Genomic DNA, 18,281 nt, shown 5'->3' on the forward strand with positions numbered 1-18,281 from the left:
GGAACCCAAAGGAGTGTGACACATCCCCAGATTTACAAGTCTGGGAATGTGTCAGATTGCTATGCCACCTCAGGGGCGACACAAGAGTGATGCTATGGGGAGAAATATCTTTATTTCTACCCGTTTTTTTCCTCTTTCTATATGTGCTACCTGTTTTGCAGCACACATAAGAAGAGGAAAGCACTTCTTGTGATTGTTTTTGTGCAAGAAGGTGTCCCTTCCTGCACAAATCATCTCTCCAATGCAGGCACCCTTGCACATGGGAGCAGTTTGAGCGGCAGCTCAGGGGGAGAGGACAGCAATGCCCCACGGACCTTGTAAATGAGACCCCTAGTGCGGCAAGGAAGCGCTGTGTTTCTGTAATGTTTGCAGTTGTAAGACAGAAGGAATCTCTTCTGTGCAAGAGGCGCACTGGGAGCTGCTCAGGCGCTTGGGGAAATCTCCAGGCCTTTCATTCCCATTTTATAACAGTCTCAATCAGTTTCCCTATGACGCACCCGAATGCCCCTTAAGTACCAGCAGACTCAGGTAAAACTGAACAGCCACCTGGTCTTATAGGATTGCTAAATGGAGATAACCGGATCTTTCACTGTGTTTTCTGTGGCACTATGTATGATTTGTGCTTTGGTTGTGTGTTACGGGATACTTTGTTTATAGTTTAGACTGCTGAAATTGTACACATGTCTTGTATGTGTAAGGGGTATGTACAGTATAGCTATTGCCCCGATTATGAGTGGCTGGAAGGAGGTGAGGAATTTTCATCAACGGTAAATCCCTCTCACGGAGGTTGAGGTAATTGCATGGTTGGGGCAAATACCATGTTTCTCACCTTGAAATAAAGAGTAACGCATGGAATCATTATCTACCATACCAAATTTTGCATGTGTTTCCTTCTCCGGGTCTTTTCCCCCTGATAAATAAATCCATAAAACGTCTGTGGAAAATATCAGGGGTGCAGTAATTATAACCCATTTTAAAATTGTGCAATAAATTCGACCACAAGTTTCCATAGCAAGAAAGGCCACTTTATTAGGACAGGCTTGTGTTCATTAATTCATGGTTATAAAGAATACAACAATAAACGGACTTCACTAAGACATAAAAACGCTGAAACTCACCACTCATTCAAACTGAAAATGTTACCCTTTGCCAGCACAACTTCTCCTGCCCCACAACCTCATTTTTTGTACCCCCCCCTGCGCCCCCCCCCCCCCCCCCCCCCCCCCATTTTCAGCCCTTCCCTTGCATTCCCATACATGCCAACATTTTAGAACAGGAAAGACGGAGATTTAAAAAAACATAACTGGGAGAATGTATTTCTCCAATTGACTTCTATTGAAGGAAATACAGTGAATTCGGGTCTATTGGCATGTAAACAGTCCCAATCTCTCTCACTCTCTCTAAATCTCAGTGATTCGCCCCACAGGAAATCCACTTTCCCTTGGTCCACATCCTCAACCTACTGTTCTCCCTGTAATTCTCCGTCCCTCCCACACACAGGCGTGGATACGCCCACCCCTAAATCTCCAGCCGCCCAAAATTACTGCCCAATGAAAAATGTACAAAACCTTCCTTATTGTGGCAAAAACATTTTCCTAAAACCTTAGACATTATTACTGAAAGGCCCCAAAACTTCCACTGACATAATGTTTAATCATAACATGTCACGTCAACTAAACCTGTCTACCCATTGGCCAAAATGTAATACTGCTCCCTGAATACTACCCCTATTTATCCTTTTCTAGCTAGCCCCGACCCCATCCACCTCCACCTAATCCTTTTCTCAAACTAGTGGTCTGTGCCAATTGCACGAAGACACCCTGAGGATGCTCCTGCCCAGGCACCCTTATCATGCAATAAATCCAACCACAAGTTTGCATAGCAGGAAAGGCCACTTTTTTAGGAGAGGCTTGTATTCATCAATTTATTGTTACAAAGATTACATCAATAAACAGTCCTCAATAACGCCTAAAAAGTCCTAACATCCCCCCTCCCTTAAACTAAAAATGTTAACCTTAGCCAACACAAATCAGGGAATGCCTGCGTTCCCGGTACCCTGGTTTCCCTGCGGCGCCTCTGGCGAGCCGCGCCTTGGAGCTTCTTTATCGGTCTTCACCCCGTGGCCTTATCACAAGTTTATATGTGTGTATGCAGACGACTGCGGTGGCGCCGTCTAGGGCGCAAGAAAATGAGAGGAGGACCTCGGGGAGGCCCTGTCGGATGAGACGTGGCAGTATTGCTTTGCGCACATGCGAGAGCTATCCCCCAATTATAGGCTCCGTTTATTGTATTTTATATTTCTGCACCATTTTTACTATACGCCGCTTTGCCTTAAGAAGATGGGCGCGCGGTCCGATGACAGCTGCGATCTTTGCACGGCGCCAGGGGCAGATTTCCTGCAAGTGGGGTTGTGGGGCATTGCAGGACTTCTGGATGGAGGTGTTGAGTGCACTGGAGGCAGTGCTTTAAATGGGCCGGTACTCTCCGGTACTGAGTACCGGCACTTTTTTATTTTGAGAGGGAGAGTACCGGCTTATCTCAAGAAAAATTTAATACTTTTAATTGGAGAGTACCGGCACTTCTGAGAAACAAGCAGGTACTCTATTACAGAGTACCTGCACTTCTATTTTTCCATTTAAAGCACGGACTGGAGGTGATGGTCAGGCTTCAGTTGCCGAGGTCCCCTAAACTTGCTTTGCTGGGTTACGTTCAAGAGATTCCCTCTGAGCGCAGGATATTAGTGGGGCTGCTTCTGGTGTTGGCAAAGCGCAGAGTGGCAATGTGCTGGGGTAGAGGGCAGGAGCCTCGCCGCCAGGACTGGATGCGAGATGCTGCGTACTGCCAGGAGCAGTTAACTATATATTGGGAATTGATGCTGTTTAACTCCTGACCCAGGGATGTGTGGTCCCCTCTGCAGACCTTCTTTGCAAGTGAGCAGCAGAGGAATGAGATGGCAACTAGTGTTTAGAGCTGCCCGCGCTCGTTACCCCCTCCTCCTTTCCCTTCCTTCTCTCTCCTTTTGTTCTGCTGAGAGCACACTCGATTTGTCCGGCTCAGTGATGACAGCTGCAAGGACTTTCTCTTCTGTTCCTGTTTCTCTTTCTTCCTCTTCTCTAGCTATCTCTTCTCATGCCTTTGCCTCTTGATGCTGATGGTGGCATGCATTATTGGGATATTCGCCCCTCGCTTGTTTATACTTTGCTTGTTTGGAATGTATAGTATGCAACATCGCTAATGGGATCGAGGTCGCTACTTACCCGGTCTTAACGTTTGTTGTGATTTTTGTCACATGCTCCATATGCATTTTGCCTGATGCATCGATGTTGTGTATCATCTAATTTTGAAAACGCAATAAAGAAAAAAAACCTTAGCCAACACAAATCCCCCTGCCCCGCAACCTCATTCCTTATATCTCCCATTCACAGCCCTTCCCTTGCATTCACAATCTCTCTCACCCTTTACAAATAGTCCCCAGGTGAAATCCACTTTCTCTTGGTCCACATCCTCAACCTACTCTTCTCCTCATCATTCTCTGTCCCCACCTTCCAGAGGGGTGTACATGACCTGACCCTCCATCTGCCCAAAACTACAGCCACCCAGGAAAACCCAGAAAAAGGCATTTTCCTGGCCCAAGATATGACCTTTGATACTCTTGATAACTTGTCTTTGCTGCACCATATCCCTCACGACTCTATTCAACTTCCTCGAAGCCTTATTCATAGCAATGTGTTTTAATGCTCCCTATCAATATTTTCTTGGCACAAACTAGGTCCATATAATGCTAATGCCTGACCATACAGTTTTGATTAACAACAAATCCTCTTTCATTTGCTGTAGCAATGTCAATGCCTGTTTCTGTAGGTAGTTCGCTCCCCGCTCCGCCATCCGCGCCACCTCCACTCCTTTTTTTTTCTTCCTTTTCCCCACCGCTGCATCCCGTGAAGCCCCTCCCGCCTCCCCTCCCGTTTTAGATTGCCTTTTTTCCTTGCCACTTTTCCCACCGCTGCGTCCCCTGCGGCCCCTCCTGCCTCCCCCCGTTTTAGATTGCCTTTTTTCCTTGCCTCTTTTCCTGCCGCTGCGTCCCCTGTGGGACCCCCCCCCAGCCTTCCCATTCGACAAGCCCTCCCTCCTCCCAGCTGCCGCTCCCACCCTCCCCTCCTCTTATGGCAGACGCAGCGCGGTAACAGGGAGCAACCTTTGACCCTGCTTTTGCAGGCAGGTCGTTCCCTGCTCCGCACCACCTCCACTCCTTATTTTTTCTTCCTTTTCCCCGCCGCTGCGTCCCCTGCGGCCCCTCCCGCCTCCCCCCTGTTTTAGATTGCCTTTTTTCCTTGCCTCTTTTCCCGCCGCTGCGTCCCCTGCGGCCCCTCCCGCCTCCCCCGTTTTAGATTGCCTTTTTTCCTTGCCTCTTTTCCCGCCGCTGCGTCCCCTGCGGCCCCTCCCCCCCGTTTTAGATTGCCTTTTTTCCTTGCCTCTTTTCCCGCCGCTGCGTCCCCTGCAGCCCCACCCCCCCAGCCTTCCCATTCGACAAGCCGTTCCTCCTCCCAGCTGCCACTCCCACCCTCCCCTCCTCTTATGGCAGCCGCGGCGCGGCCGCGCCGAAGGCGCGCCAAAGGCAAGCCCGTCTACGCCCATCCGTGCCTGGACCGTGCCCGGTGCCATAACCCCTGGCCCCGGCAACAGCCGCCCCGTCAGCATTCGCTATAACGCCGACACCCTCCGCGCACTCAACACCAGCCGAGACACCACCTGCTTCCAGGCCTCTCCAAAGAGCACGCACGGACCCTTCTCCTGCCACAACTGCTGCTTCACCTGCAACAGAGCCCACAAACCTCCCAGGATCAAGACCAACCACCTCCGTTGCATACTCCTCAACACCCGCTCAGTACGCAAGCACGCCATCGAAGTCTGGGACCTGCTCGACTCCACCTCCCTGGACGTAACCTTTCTAACTGAAACTTGGTGGAACGACTCCTCAGCACCCGACATCGCCATAGCCATCCCGAACGGATACAAAGTCGCTCGTCGAGACCGCACCAACAGAACCGGAGGAGGCATAGCCATCGCCCACAAAGCCACCCTCAAAGTCAAAACCACCCTGGATGACTCCTTCAGCGCCGCCGAACTCCTTCACTTCCAAGTCCGCACCGACCCCAACACCACGCTCAGAGGAACACTCATCTATAGTCCCCCAGGACCCAGGGTACCTTTCAGCAACGCCATCGCAGACCTGGCCAGCACCCACGCACTCGCCTCCACGGACTACATCCTCCTCAGGGACCTGAACTTTCACCTCGAAAACAACAATGACACCAACTCCACCACCCTGACCGAAAACCTCGCCAACCTCGGCTTCACACAGCTCGTCAACACACCCATCCACACAGCTGGTCACACCCATGACCCCATCTTCTCCACAAGCAACCACGTCACCTTCAACCATACCTCCGAACTCTACTGGACCGACCACCACTGCATCCACTTCACCTTCAAGAAACAGACAGAACACCACCTCACCGAACAACCACCACACCGCTGATGGGGCAAAGTCACTGAATTTCAACTAACCAACGCCCTAGCCCAGAAACCGCCCGTCAACCCCACCGACCCTGACATTGTGGCACACAACCTCAAGCTATGGATCAACGACTGCGCCGACCGCCTGGCTCCACTCAGAAAACCCTCCAACAACCACATCAACAAAAAAGCCACCTGGTTCACCGACGACCTCCAAGCCCCCAAACGCCACTGCCGAAAACTCAAGCAAATATGGCTACTCGAACGCACTCCAGACAACCACACGGCACTCAAGGATGCCACATGCAAACACCACCAACTCATCAGGCTAGCAAAAAGATCCTCCTTCAAAACCCGCCTAGAAAACAACGCCCACGACTGCAAAGAACTTTTCAGCATCGTAAAAGAACTCTCCAATCCAAACGCCACCGTCAATGACATCACCCCCTCCCAAGAACTATGCGACGCCCTAGCAACCACCTTCCACCAAAAAATCACAGACATCCATGACAGCTTCAACTCCCCTCACAGTCTGGACTCTCCTACCCCACCCACCACGAACTCCACCCGCTCCAGCCGACTGACCTCCTGGACCAATATCAGCGACGACGAAACCCGCAAGACCATGAACTCCATCCACTCCGGATCACCATCAGACCCCTGCCCACACCACATCTTCAACAAAGCAGACACAGCCATCGCACCACACCTACGGAAAGCCATCAACATCTCCTTCGAAACTGCAAGATTCCCGGACAGCTGGAAACACGCCGAAATCAACACCCTTCCCAAGAAACCAAAGGTGGACCCCAAGGACCTGAAAAATATCCGGCCCATCTCTCTGCTCCCTTTCCCGGCGAAGGTCATTGAGAAAATCGTCAACACTCAGCTCACTCGGTACCTTGAAGACAACAACATCCTCGACCCCTCCCAGTCCGGCTTCAGACGCAACCACAGCACCGAAACCGCCCTCCTCGCCGCCACAGACGACATCAGAAGCCACCTCGACAATGGAGAAACATCAGCCCTCATCCTCCTAGACCTATCAGCCGCCTTTGACACCATATGTCACCACACCCTAAAATCCCACCTCCACGCAGCAGGAATCCAGGACCAGGCCCTCGAATAGACCGCATCCTTCCTCGCCGGCAGAACCCAAAGAGTCCACCTCCCCCGTACCAATACAAAGCCTTCAACATCATCTGCGGCGTACCCCAGGGTTCATCCCTCAGCCCGACGCTGTTCAACATCTACATGGCCCCCCTCGCACAAGTGGCCCGTCAGCACAACCTCAACATCATCTCCTGTGCCAACGACACCCAACTCATCCTCTCCCTTGCCAAGGACCTGCACACTGCCAAAACCAGCCTCCACGAGGGACTAAAAGCCATCGCCGTCTGGATGAGAGACAGCCGGGTAAAACTGAACTCAGACAAAACAGAGGTGCTCATCCTTGGGCGCACCCCCTCCACCTGGGACAACTCATGGTGGCCGTCCACGCTGGGTTGCCCCACCGACACCCACCAACAGCGCACGAAACCTCGGCTTCAACCTCGACTCCTCACTCTCCATGTCAAAGCAGGTCAGCGTCATCTCCTCCTCCTGCTACAACACCCTCCGCATGCTTTGCAGAGTTTACAAATGGATCCCAACAGAAACAAAAAAAACAGTAACCCAGGCCCATGTCAGCAGCAGACTCGACTACGGCAACGTCCTCTACACCGGTATCTCATCCAAACTCCTCCAACGCCTCCAAAGCATCCAAAACGCCTCCGCCCGACTCATCCTCAACATCCCTCGCCACTGCCACATCACCCCCCACCTGAGACCTTCACTGGCTCCCCGTCAACAAGAGAATCACCTTCAAGCTCCTCACCCACGCACACAAGGCACTCCACAACACCAGACCATCATACCTGAACAACAGACTCAGCTTCTATACCCCCACCAGGAATCTCCGCTCCGCTAACCTCGCCCTCGCCTCCGTCCCCCGCATCCAACGCAAATCTTCCGGCGGCAGATCTTTCTCGTACCTCGCCACCAAGACCTGGAACGCCCTCCCGCCGGATCTACGACAGACCCAGGACCTTCTTTCCTTCAGAAAACTACTTAAGACTTGGCTCTTCGAACAGTAGCAGCACCCCCCCGCGCCCTGAAACCCTCACGGGTATGTAGCGTGCTTTACAAATTGATTGATTGATTGATTGATTGATCAAACCTGACAGCTGGACACGAACATTTTCTCCTAAACATATAAGTAACATGTCTGGGCACCCCTATTGTAAAAACATTCTACCAGTAGAGGCAATAAGATTCCCCATCTCATAACACTCTTTCCCCACCATAACATTTTATGTCTGCTACTTGAAAGTCCTAGTGATCAACCATTAATTTTCTGATCTGCATACTGTGCTGCCCATTTCACAAATGAATATCCTACAAACCAAGTAACTGCTTTTCCAATGTCAGGTCACCGAAAGCAACCTGAAATACAGAAAATAAAATGTTAAGAATAATAGCTAAATATTGTCAGCCTGAAAAACAGCATCATTACTAGTTGTTTTACTCCTTGTTGTATCTCTCACATACCTAGAGCTCCATCTCCCAATTCTCTTGATGTCCTTCCATGACAAACCCCATCTCTGACCCTATTCTGAAAAAATGAGTACCAAAAAACTCAACTCTTAAACCAAACTTGTTCAGAGCCAACCATGTAACTGCCAGAATATTTGACGGTGTAACCTGTGAACCATTTTCATGACAAAAAATAGCTCTCTTACCTGTCTAATGGAGGAATTTCTGCCACTCCGTAATGGAACAAATCTGTTCCCTACCTCTAGACCCCAACCACATCCAACTACCTCTTCCTTTTCAGTCCGTTTTGGATGCAGGCAGCCATATTCTCAACCTACCACCTTCCAGAAAAAAACATCATCATATTCAATCTTCCTAACTGCTCTTGTGCTAAATAACTCGGACACTTTGAAAGCACCAAGGATCACCCAAAGCTAAAAATCTCATCTTCGAAATTATTGCAACAAAAAGCTGTAATAATTGTATTGCTTTTTCCAAGATCTGTATAGAGACTGGTTTGCGCAACTTCAATCTTTCTTACCCCAAACACATAAAACCCTCCTTATTAAATCTTCCCTGACTGGATCATAGCCACAGTATTACTTCCTGTAAAACCATATTCCTGCCACTTTTCCTGCTATAGTAGTCTGTTACAGGTTTCTATCAATCAAACTTAATACAAAATCCATAAACTCCTTCTCTTGCTCAACTTCACAACCTTTGCTCCCATAGATAGTGCAGGAATATTTTTTTAATTAATGCCATGCTTGTAAATAGACAATTCCACAACCCTTATTCCCCCATGCCCAGATAGACATGGCAAATCTGTCTTTTGTTCTGCTCACCGAGCTTGAAAGTGTCTGCCACTGCGAATGAGATATGCTTTGCTCTGAAAGAAATATCCCACTGAAGACACCTCAACATAAAATGCCTCACCAATCACAAAACTCTCAAATCCCTTGCCTTTTGCCAGTTAACCAAACCTTGCATTTTTCCAGGCCCAAACCTTCCTTTTTAACAAATATAAGTCCCCCCCTATGGAAGACTCTGGACAGCCCATATGGCAGGGTGCAATGTATTTAAAAAAGTAGGGTACATAGTTTTCAGTTTTACGCGCTCTGGTAGTGAAAAACTCAAATTTGTTTTTCACTACTGCAAGGCCTTTCTCTCACATAGGATACCATTAGAGTTGCCTTCTTACATTTTATAAGTGTAATTTCCAAGTGGGAAGAGATAATTGGTTCACATTTGGTGTCTCTGGAATCACAATTTAAAATCCTAACTTGCGGTAAAGTAGAATTTTACATTGCAATTCTGAAAATGCCACCTTTAGAAAGCTGGCATTTTCTTGCCTTAGATATCTGATGCATGAAGCCTGTCTCTGGTCACATGACTGGGTGTAGTTGGCAGTTGGGACTTCTATGTTTATCCTAGACATCCGCATACAATGGGAGCTTAGGTGTGACTGGATGGGCCATCACAGGCACGGTGGGAAGGAGGAGCTAGGCACAGCCTCCCTTATACCTGAATAGTCTGTGTCCTGTCCACACACATTGTCACTTCAGTCGGATTTGCGCAGGGCAGGGGAGGCATGCAATTCCTTGCACTTCAAAGACAATGTCTAGAAGCTTCTCCCACCTTCCAGCACCAGGGCACCATGATATAAAAGATGGACCTCAGGCACTACCACTTCAGCACACTTCTGGACCTGTGGATACTCTGCCAGGAAGAAGGGCTGCTGTGCTGATGAAGTACTGCCACTCTGTTGGGCTGCACTCTGCTGGATTCCTGCTTTGCTGTACTGACTTGCTATTCTCTTGCCTGGGTGAGGAGTGCACCTGCATCTCTTGAACCCCAGAGCCTAGAGTGACACCAAGGGCTAGTTGGCTGGCCTCCTGATCTGTAGTCTCAATGACATAACAGGATTTTAACAAACTTGCATCTGCTCTTGGACTCTGCCGTCTGTGAATCTACCCTGCCAAGTGATGACACCCCAGTCCTGGGCCAATTCTTCATCATATCGCAACCAAGCATATCCCCAAAGCACCTCTGAGTTTTGCGAATTATGTCCATATATTTGAATAAATCCACTGCCCTGTCACAATGCTTCTTGTAGTAAATACTTGTGTAAATTAAAAACGCTGATGTGCAGTTATCCACTGTGATTTCCACCCCTGGTCTCCTTGCCAATTCCCACTCCTCTCCCTTAGTACCTTCCGTAGCCTGAATGTCCCTTTGGCGTAACTTCCACATACTCATGTTTCTAAATTCTGTTTTTTGTTTTGTCCGAAGCATGTGACATTTTTGCATGATTAGTGTCCTCCTTCTCATTCCCCTTGTTGGCCCCACCTTTCTCTTTATCAATCTTGTAATCTCATTGTATAACCTTATCACTCTTACGGCCTCATTTACAAGGGCATTGCACCCCAGAATGTCACTTTTTCTGAAGTTCCGGTGGCACAATGCCCTGCTCATAATTTCAAAGTGGCTTTAAGCCATTTTTGTGGTTTTAACACCACCTTGTAAATACAGCGCCTTGACAATGCATCACTTTGCGTGTAAGGGGCGTTCAATGGGTGTTGCTGTGTGCTTTCCACTGCAACACCCACTGCATTTTGAGGATGCCCCATATTTATGAGAAATCGTAAACCTAAGACAGCACCAAAAACACTCAGGGATGGCCTTAGAGTGGCACAGCGAGGAGAAATACGTTTTTGCATTCTGCAGCACACATAGAAGGAGCAAATCGCCATTATTGATTGTTTATGTGCAGGAGGGTGTCCCTTCTTGCACATAATCAATCATTAAATAATGATGATTTTTTACTTCTATGTGTGCTTCCTTCTGCAGCACACATAGAACTAGCTAATCACCAATATTGGACACATTTCTGCACATAAACAATCATTCTCTGCAACGCAGGCACCCTTGCACTATGGTGCAAGGGTGCCTAGGTTGGCGTTAGGCAGCTAATTTTAGCACCAGCCCTAGGGAAAACACAAGGGTGTGCTGTATTGTAGTAAATACAGCACATTCCCTGCGTTTCTGAAATGGTGCAGAGCTACAAAATGTGCTGCAGCGCCGCACCACTTCTTTGTAAATGAGGCCCATAGATCCTTCCTTTGTCCCAACTGTTTTGTCCTCCCTTATTGTCTCTTTGTCCTTTACCAATTTATCTCTCCCATCAATATTAAGTACACCTTAACCAACACCCACTGATTTTGTTGTAACTTTAACAGGTTCTTCACCATTTACATTTATGGTGACCACCCATCTGTAAATTTCACAGACTGTCCATTATTTCAGTGTCAAGTCCGTTGTCCGTCATAATTCTTTTAACCAACAGCTATTGTCCGAAATTCTGAGGACTGAAGGAATCTGTGATGCCCGCCCCTGTGAGAAGCATTCTCTGTTGGGGGCCAGCTCGCACTTCTTTAACAACACTCATACCATTCAAACATGCACGCACCAAACATTCATTTTAAAACATCACACACTCATTCTTTCACACACGCATGCACGCACATCCATTAACACTCATAACATTAAAACATGCACGCACGCACCAAACATTCATTTTAAAACATCACACACACACACACACTTACTTTCAGCCTCGAGGTCCCAGGAGGGTTGGGACTGCTGCCTTCCCTCATTGGCTGACCTCAGGTCAGCCAATGAGGGAAGGCAGCAGTCCCAGTCTCGTCACAGAGTGGGATGGGGTCAGTAAGACTGCTGACCCCACCCGACTCTGTGACGAAGTGTCACTGATTGACACTCGCCCTGAGCGCTTCAGAGCTTAAACCTGAAGCCCCCAGGGTGAGTGTCAATCAGTGACGCTTTCCTCGTCACCCAGGGGAGGGCATCAAGGCACCTTTGCTGAGCCGAGGAGGTCACGCCCATAGGAGCTGTGACCTCCTCAGCCCAGCAAAGTTCAGCTCAGGCAGCCAGAAGTCTGCGCAAATCATGCATGTCTCACTCCTGGCTGTCTGAGCTGAAAATGAAGAGTGTCTATCAGGCTGACCTTTGTTCAGCCTGACAGACACTCTTCATGAGGGGCAAAAGGTGGGGGGGCGTAGCCCCTCCGCCATAAAGGACGGGCCGCGCCTGACTGCAATAACAACAAGTGATTTTGTCTGCATCTGCTTCTGCATCGGCCCAAGACACGGCATTCAGATTTTTGTGCAGGAGCTGGTATCATTGAAGCAGGTGCTGTGCTTTGGGGTTCCGGCTGCACCCTTTACCTGCCTGCAATTATCAGGCCATCATAAAAATGTCAATTTAACTCTAGTGAGTAACGGAGCTCTTGGAGAGATATATGTGCTTTGACTAATCCCAGTTTTGACTCATCATAAAGTAGAGGGATAGTGTGCCTCTTGCAAAGCACAAAGTGTAACAGGCAAATAAATAATTATTTTTATGTAGATAGTTCAGTGGGTTCCTTTGTTTAATAAGAAATATGCATTATTGAGAACAGCGGCAACCACTATGTTATGTTTTAAACCCTGAGTTTGTATTTCTCCAGACCAAGCACTCAACGTATGATCAGAACCACTGGAAATATGCAGCAGGAGAGCCCCAAATTATACAGCAGGGTTGAATAAATTATGCGTCAAGAAAAAGCAAATTATGTGGCGTATTGTGGCACATTTTCTAATAGTATCACTTCATTATTGTGTCCTTTTTAGGGTCCAGCTTGTATCGCATGCGCATGCGTTTCACTTGCGAGACGCTTTAGGAGTCAGAAAAGGGCTCAGAGTCACGTTCACATCACGTCAGTTGTCTTTCATTGGTTCATAGTCTTGCCTGTTAAGATCTGCTTGCTTTCATTAGTGGAAGGCATGCATACGTCATGCCTTTTCCGGTCCTCGAGCGCAGCAACCAAGTACTGAAAACATGCGAGGCTCGCTGTTTCCCGTCCGGTTTGTGGACTACTTTTTATCTTTTGTTCGCAGCGCAACCTCGCTTGGCAGAAGTCAAGCACTTTGCATAACATCGACGATGTTACATAGTTAATTGCACTTTTGCCGGTTACGTAGATAATTGAACTTTTGGCGATAGGTTTCATTACGAGTGAACTGTAGCAGCGCGATCGCGCAGTTTTTTTATTTCAATGTGGAAAGAAAAATCTGGTTGGGAGTTTACAACTGCTAATAGCAGCGCGATCGAGCAGTTTTTTTCTTTCAATGTGGAAAGAAAAATCCGGTTGGGAGTTTACAACTGCTAATAGCTGTAACTCGGAGAAATGTTAGACCCTAGTGCATTGCAAATGCTTGTTTACACTTGTTAACACTTTCAGGGCATGGAGGGTACCCCATTAGCACAAGTTTATTACACAAATATATAAATAAGCAACAGAAAGGTGACCACTCAACCTTTGCAAAAGGCCTTCCACTTCACAGCAATCTGTTCAACTGCGTGTTTAGTAACTTTTGAACCGTTTGAGCTACAAATTTTTTTTTGTTAAAATCTGCAGATCATGCAGCAGATGGGGGATTATATGGCAAATGCGGCAAATCTATAATTATGCGGAAATCACCACAGCTGCACTATCTCATAATTCCAGTGGCCCTGCGTATGATCAGGGCAATTGGAATTATGCACTTCTGCGGCTGCAATTTTTTTCGCAAAATTATTGCTTTGCACCATTTGCCATAGAATCCATCATTTGTTGCAATCTGCAGATTTTAGTAAAATATTGTTTCTAGTTCAACTGGATCAAAAGTTACCAAAAAGTAGCAAGATATTGTTGCGCACTTTGGAAGGCACTTCACAAAGGTTAACTGGTCATCTTTCATTTGCCTTTTTGGACAGATACTGGTGGTTACTGACTCTTGGCTGTGCCCTGGGTACTGCTTACCAGTCCCAGGGCCAGTGATCTGTGTAAAGTGGATATGCAAACTAGGTTAATTATAATTGTCAAAATTAACCTACCTATAAGTCCCTAGTATATGGTATGCCATGTAGGTTTAGGGACCCCAGCATAGGTATTGCACCCATAGGTGCACTGCTGAGGTGCACAGTGTCATTTTAAAGGCAGGCCTGCCTTACTGGCTGCTTTTAAATTAAAGTTTCATGCAAATTCGACTTTGGAATTAAAAGTACTTCCAAAGTATTAAACAGCCTTATTTTACATATAAGTCACCTCTAAGGTGTGCCCTATGTGCCCCTAGGGTTGGCTGCCAACTATAAGAGGGACCTTATAAAAATAGTTTTAAAAGCCCTGGTGAGGTAAAACAGCCAAATTCATTTTTCCCTCATGGTAGTGAATGGCCTCCATAGGCAAGAATGGGGAGACTTTATTTTAATGTATAAAGTCCCCTTAAGTGACAGATACAACAAGTTTGCTATCAAGTTAATTGTTATAATAAATCCCAAAACTTACAATTGTTGGATTTAATATAACTTGTTCAGGTAAAGAGTTTTAAAATTTACCTAAAAAGTTGCCAACTTCATCCCTGCAGTGTTTTTGCTGCTTTGCTCTGATTAGTCAGCCTCTGGCAGCCTGGCCAGGCTGCCTTGATGAGGTGTGAAGTGGCCTGGCTCAACACAAAGAGATGTGCCTGGGGGAGGAGATCTTCCTTCAGCAGATGGGGAAGCCGGATGGAGGAGGGCTGCCAAACTGGTCTTCAAAGCCAGGGAAGGACATTTGGAGCAACCCAGCATCTCCCTCACATCCTGCAAACCCAGACAATTAAGTGCCCCTTGAATAGATTAGGAGAGGGCTGTGTTCAGGACTTTTAGCCACACCAGTGGGTGGGCTCAGCCAGATGTAACCCCCAAAAATCATTTTCAGCCATGATGGATTTTTGAGGAATGTTGCTCCTTGGGATTGATTTTTGCCACGCTTCCCAGGAAGTGGTCATCACAGGGGGAAGGACCATGCACCTGATTGGAGAACCAGGACCCCCCTGTTTTTCCCCCAGGAGCAAGGATAAAACAGGCAGACCTGCACCCACAACTCAGATCCCTACCAGGAAGAATTACAGGAGAAGAAGGACTGCCCTGCTGGACCCCTGACCTCCACCTGGACACTGCACTCTGGAGGACTGCACCAGCTGCACACTTGGGCTTTACCACAAGAAGGACTTTGCCTGGCTTCAACTGATTCATGGAGGGACTCCCTGTTTGCTACAGGTGGAAACTTGCTAACCAGAGTCCCCTGCACCAACTCCTGAAGAAACTGACCAGCTGACAACTGTCCAGTGGCCAAATTGGAGTTTGCACCAGGTGCATTCTGGGAGTTGTAGCCCATACCCTCATGTAGCATCTCAGAGCTTCTGGAACCTTGAGGTGAGCCGTGGACCTCGAAAGAACCTCAAAGGGACATCTGGAAGAAGATCCAGAAGTTTGGAGAACTTTAGAGGAAAAGCTCCATAAAGGCACCGACCCACCACAGCAACTCTAGCTGGCTTGCCTCAACCACGACCCGGCCTGACTTGCAGGTTCATCCTGGTGAAGAAAATCTCCGAAAAAGTGACTAAGTCTGAACGTAGAAAGTTGACTGGGACCTCCAAGGCAGTGTATCCGAAGAGGGCTCCAGGGACGTCAGATCAAGATTCAGGTTTGCCCCGGTCGAAGGATTTTCATATTGAAAAAACGACTAAGTCCAAAGGTAATTATCTCCACCGAGGGCTACCGTGATGCATATCCGAGGAGGAGTTCCAGGAGGTCGATTGGACTGGCGACTTGGTCCCGCTGAAGAAAATCCCCAGAAAAACAATTAAGTCCTAAGGTAAACTTTTGACCGAGGCCTCCAGCGGGCTGTAGCCGAGCAGGGCTCCATCGGGGTCACCCTTAAACTTTGACTTTGCCCCGGTCGAGGTGCGACCAGATGACCAGATTGGCGCTATTGGTTTCTAAGCACTAGAAAGCAATAATTCTTTACAAAATCATATCTCCGGTTCCCTGTATCCAATTTTATTGGTTTTGGTGTCATTTCAAAGCTACAAATATTTCCTAGTTTCATCAATTGGTTTTGGATTTTTAAACTGTTTCCTGTGTTATTTACTTACTGTTTTGTGATATTTTAATGCTTTATGCTTTGTCTTCTATGTTAAGCCGTGTCGCATGTTGCCAAGCTACCAAGGGTTGAGCTAGGTTTAATTTATTGAGACCTAATTGGACCTAAGTGGAGGTTAGTGGCTTATTGCTGAGTGTAGGTACTTATCTGCCCTTGCCAATAACCCATTTTCCAACACGTATAATTTGCCTTTTTCTTGCCGAATAATTTAGTCAACCTTGCTGCACAATTCCAGGGGCCCTGCATATAATGCCTACTAGTATGACTGGCATGTAACTCCTACACCTTGTAGCCTGTCACATTTCCTCTACTTTGACATACACACATATGAGTCATTGTTTCTGAGTAATATGTGTATGATGTAAAGCACTCTTGACATTCTACTTTGGGATGAGTAGCACTATAAAAGAAATTAAATATACATGGGAGAGGGTCTATGGAGCAATAACGGGCACTATTGAATGGTGGTACTGAGAGAATCCTTGGAGAAGAAGGTTTTGGGGGGCGGCGCTAGCAAAGACTGTCACACCAGGTGCAAACAGCAGTAAAACCTGCCCTCTCAGGCATGTTGCTATCGTACCAGCAGCCTAGCAGTGCCCTAGACCCTAAGACAAAATCACTTCACTTCAGGAGCTGATTGTGGGATGCACTGGTAGTAAGGCATGGATTTATTTCATGTTATTGTAATCACTGTTCCTGTATAGTTTTTATTTCAACATTTGTAGTTAATGGATAACAAAGAGCACAGTTAGAAATGTCTAACATAACATGATTGGTGTGCACTAATCCCAAAATCTTCTAGTGCCACCCTGTAACCTGCCAGACATGTGTCTCATGCTGGAGCTATGGATGCATGTTTCCCACATTATTTGAAAAATAGCCTTTTCTTAACAAATAGTTATTTTCTGTCCGTATGCATATGTTGTTTCTGTTGTGTGTCCCTAGTAAAAAAAGGCAGCAGAACGCTGTCCAAGGTTTAAGACAAAATGAATTTCTGGACGCCTGCACCAAATCATTGAGGAGCGTATTTACTAATGTTTCATCCAAGACACCACAGCAAATGAAGTTGCTGCGCTAGTTGAAATGGAAAGAGCAGAACAGCACCATATTTTCAAAAATATGGTGCAGTACTACTCTCCCCTAGTACTGTCGCACTTGTGGCTACCTATTGACAAAACATTGTGGTCAGATAAGTTGTTTGAGCAGAAAGAGAAAACTAACCTTTGAGGCCAGTTCCTCTTGCATGTGAGTTGCAGAATGCAGCACATTTGCAAAGAGGAAGAAACAAGCAGAAATAAAAATATTTCTCCTCATTACCCCATCTTCAGATAGGCACCCCATTTTTGCATAAACCCATCTCTACAATTCTTTGTAAACATGGGTTTTCATCAAAATACATGGTCCATGTAACGTCTACCTGACAAAAGGTAATGGAAGACAGTGCTATGCACTGTATTGTGTTACCTTTTTTTTTTTTTTTTTTTTACAAATTCACACCAATTATGTGTGCGAGAAGAGCTTCTTTAGGCTAGACTTATTTTCCTCATTCTTCTAACAGCTCATCTTGATAACTGACCATACCATAAATTGCTGCCAAGAAACACCAGTTGATCAGGATGATGGAGCTAGAGCAAGAGGCATGACAAGAGGGCACCCATCTGGGTTCACTCTCTTTCATAGCTGCTAAGGGTCTCCATGACATGCTGGTCACATTCTGTCAATATTTTTGTAACCTAACAGAGCACTGCAGGGGTGTAATGGAGGTTCATGCAGTTCCTGTGGCATGGTGGGGGGGCACCTCTCTTCATATGGTTCCTATTCGGCCTGAGGTATAAGAATATCTGTGAGATATTGGAGGCTTAGCATCCTTCACCATGTTCTGTGCTATTTTTTGTTACACTACTGAAGCATTGCATTCTGGGACATATGTGTTAATGCAGTTACACTTTTGGGTATAACTAGAGGTGTCACGCATGACAAGCAGGTGCTTAGTAATGATAATCATTAATTCCTTCATATATTAGTTGACGGTACTCTCTTCAGTGGTAACAGTTTTAATTCTTGTAAGGATGAGTTGGCCGTGCCAAAGTCCAACATGTGACCTATAATGTGCATAGAAACTTCTGCAACAGACACTGATGTCATTCAGGGTTTATGCATTTGCTCA

General features: G+C 47.0%; 1 protein-coding gene across 1 annotated transcript in view; it reads left to right on the forward strand.

The window, feature by feature from the left end:
- The window catches only part of NIM1K (NIM1 serine/threonine protein kinase), a 320,818-nt gene that overhangs the window by 1,021 nt on the left and 301,516 nt on the right, over window positions 1–18,281 (forward strand). The window lies entirely within an intron of this gene.

The sequence above is a fragment of the Pleurodeles waltl genome, chromosome 1_1, assembly GCF_031143425.1.
Source record: "Pleurodeles waltl isolate 20211129_DDA chromosome 1_1, aPleWal1.hap1.20221129, whole genome shotgun sequence".
Lineage (NCBI taxonomy): Eukaryota > Metazoa > Chordata > Amphibia > Caudata > Salamandridae > Pleurodeles > Pleurodeles waltl.